Here is a 3723-nt window from a genome sequence, read left to right as displayed (position 1 = left end):
CCTGTTCAGCGCTCGTCAGGCCTCGCTTGGAGAGTCCAGTTCTGGTCCCCACAATTCAAGAAAGACGTGGACAGACTGGAGAGGGTCCGAAGGAGGTCCATGAAGATGATCAAAGGGCTGGAAAACCTGCCTTATGAGGAAAGCCTGAAGGAGTTAGGACTGTTCTCCCCGGACAAAAGGCGGCTGGAGGGGACCTCATCACAGTATTCCAGTACTTAAAGGGTAGCTACAAAGAGGACAGAGGCTCTCTCTTCACAAGGAGCCACACGGAGAAGACAAGGGGCGATGGGTAGAAGTTGCATTGGGAGAGGATTCATCTCCATGTAAGAAACAAATTTTTTACAGTGAGAACAATCAATGACTGGAATAACCTCCCTAGGGACATGGTGGAGTCCCCACCACTGGAGGCTTTCAAGACACGACTGGACAGGGTGCTGGACAATCTCATCTAGGCTCCCTTTCCCACGAACGATTGGACCAGATGATCTTTCGAGGTCCCTTCCAAGCTGGGCAGTTCTATGACTCTGTGATTCTATGATAACAGTGGCTGCGGTTTGAGGTAGGAGTTGGCCCACTTTGCCCGTGGCAGAAGAGAAGAGGAATAGCTAAGAGGTGCTTTTGCAACGCTACCTGCTGCATGTGTCACTTCCTCCCCCTGCTGCTGCTGCGGCTCCTCCGGAAGATCTGGGACTGGTGGGACCACATCGTGAGGCTTTTTCAGCAGCAGTCATCAGCCAAATCCCTCGTGTCCCCCAGATAGCTCTCTTTGCTCTGATCTTTGGTCTTCCCACAGAAGAAAACATGACCCCTGCTCATCTTCTTTATTCACATGTCAACAGTTCAAGAGATGCAGGAAAGCTAGAAGTACCTCTGCCATGGGGGAACATGGGCTGTCTTGGGGGGAACAAGTAGAGCAGGTTTGAGAGGATAATAAACCTGTATTTCAAGAGTATGAGGGCACCTTCTTGAAGGACAGGCTGAAGGAAGCAGGTGAGGAGAGACATCTTCCCCAAGAACACATTATACTTTATACATCTATTGTACTGTTGAATGTTCTTGTTATACAAGTGTCTACCCATTTTTAATCATGCTAAATGGATGGCAGTGAGCTTCAGGAGCAGCTGGTTTCTTCCATTTAGAAAAAAAATACACCCTTCTGTATGTTTGAGTGCTGCTGGATCTTTAAGTGGAGTTTGAGGGGACAGGCTTCCATAAAAATGTAATGAAAGCTGTACGTGAGTAAATACAGCTTCTTGAGCCCCCAAATAATTTCCATCCAAGTCTGTTTTATCAAATTCCTTGAAACTTTGTATGGAACAAGCCCGGTTCATAATTTTCTATACTTTTCTTAATCATCTATAACCATACAAAGTTGTTTTAGGAGACCATCAATCTGGTTTGACAGCATTTTACATCTCATATCCACAGTTGTAAGCAATAACACGCAGCAATGTGAGGCAGGAAAGGATCGGGCTCCACATTCATTTGACTACATGATATTTCTACACTGTGCTTTTGTCTTTCTGGGGTGGAAATCATTTCATGTTTCTGGATTTCTGTGTTCTATTTCAGTGACTTGTTAGTTGTCGTCATGACTGAACTATATGGACTGCAACATTTTGCACCTAAAGCAGCTGAAGTAAAGGGGAAATAAATCCATGTGCACTCTTATAGAAGAGAATACACTTTCTAGAAGTGAAAAGAATAAACGGTAAAGCAAGTAAGGCAGAAAAGACTGAAGGGATTTCCGAGAAGGAGTGAGGGAAACGGTGCAGTAACGAGCACCGAGACGTTAGTCACATCTGCTGCCGAGGACCAAAACCAGGGGGGAGGGTGCATGCTGTGTGTGTACACCCATGGCAGGCTGCGAATTTGCAGCGAACCGGGAAATTCGCTGTGAATCAGGAAAATGCAATGATAGAGCTTCTTCTTTTATACTTCTTAACATCATCTTGTTTTCAGAGAAGTCTCAGCTTTTTTTCTATGAACTTTTTAAAATATGATGCCCATGTTTATCTACTATGGCACCTATTTTTATTTCTAATCTACAAATAGAGTACTCCACTTCGAGGACATTCTTTAGACAGCACGCTAACATACACAGTAAGATCAATAAAAATACCATAATTATGATAAAAGCAACACACCTGGTAAGACTCCCTTTAAAAGTATTCTGAAAAACATTTTTTAGTATGATTTTATGCAAGACATTAGAAATAACAAAGGAACAAGTTTTTTTGCATTTTGAAGTTGCATCGCAATCATGGTCAGTCACAGTTGTGAAGATGGCACTCTTGAAATGTTCTCATCTCTTCTTAAGGCAGCAGAAACTGCGTGTGGGCAATGGCTGAGGCTCTGCAAACACGCACATGCGTTCAAAACAGAAAAAGTACATCTTCATTTTACCAACTACCAGCTGTGATCCCACAGAAACAGAACTGAGCCACTTTGATAAGCAAGAGCAACATTTTCATACATTTATATAATGTGTAGTACATTTTAGTTCTTACCTCCAAAGATACAGCAGCTGACCAGGTACAGAAAATCTGTTGTCTTCTAACCAGTTTAAAGCTTCCTGTGAGTCCGTCTTACCCCAAAATGCAACGTTCTGTTTTTATTTCCTTTTTAAATACACTTCTAAGATGACATGTTCTTTATTTCGAATGCTCTAGAGCACAGAAGTATAGAAAGAAAGTCCCTTAGGAGATGAGGGGGTTTTATAACTGACTGAACTGCAACACGCTGAACTTGCTTCCTCTTTTATGTCTACATGAAACTTCGTTGTGAAACTCCGTGCTGTTAAAATAGCTGATTGCAACACACTCGGTCCAGGCAGATGGACTTCTTTTCATTAACTGTTATGCAAAAAACCCAACCTGGTGAATTGAACAGCTAGAATAATCTTAGAGAAACTGCTCATTTGTTAGCAGTTGGTGTACCCCATTTCAATGCCTATGTATCATTCTCCTTTTAATTGACAGAGCAAGACATCCAGACATGTCGAGATTGTCATGCCAAATAGATGGGAAGAGTGAGATGCCAAAGCCGAAATGCATTTCACAGCAGGCCTGCTTGGCTGTCCGCAGACCCTCGTACATCTCAGCTCCCACCAAACAGCACAGCTCAGCTGCTTTATCAGGTTTTGCTTGGGATCTGCAAAACCTGTCAGGAGGAAAGTTAAGACTCGAGGTGCCCACAGAACCTCAGTGCCGGCCATTCCCAGGGGGGCAGCTTTGCTCGGCAGGGGCAGTGCGTGAGAAGACCTTGGGCAAGGGGGAGTTTGCCCTCCAAGCCTGAGGTGCATGGAGAGTGAACATGGCTTTGAGCTCCCTGTTGGGGTATTCCTTAAAGGACAGGGGACAGGTACTGTTGGAAGGATGTAACTGGACTGTTTGAATTGATCCCAAGAGGATCTACAGAATTTGCTTTAAAAGGCATCATCAGGCATCCATACATTGCAATAATAACATAAATTTATTTTCATTCTCAGTGTATTTTAATTTCCTTATTGAGGACCTACTTTTTAACATTTTTTTCTTCAGAAGCCTCCATCTCTGCCAGGCAGAAAATATGTTGCAGCACAATGCTTCTGTTAACATAATTTTGTGAAATATTTGCTGTGATATGATATATGGTCAGGACTAGTATCCAAAGTCCTCTTAGCCATAGGCATGGGAAAAGTGCATATGTCAGTCTGGCCCTACTTACAGATCCCTAGCTTAT

The sequence above is a fragment of the Cariama cristata genome, unplaced genomic scaffold (genome assembly GCF_000690535.1).
Source record: "Cariama cristata isolate BGI_N322 unplaced genomic scaffold, ASM69053v1 scaffold18417, whole genome shotgun sequence".
NCBI lineage: Eukaryota > Metazoa > Chordata > Aves > Cariamiformes > Cariamidae > Cariama > Cariama cristata.
The sequence above is the reverse complement of the archived record's forward strand: the minus strand, read 5'-3'. Positions refer to the sequence as shown.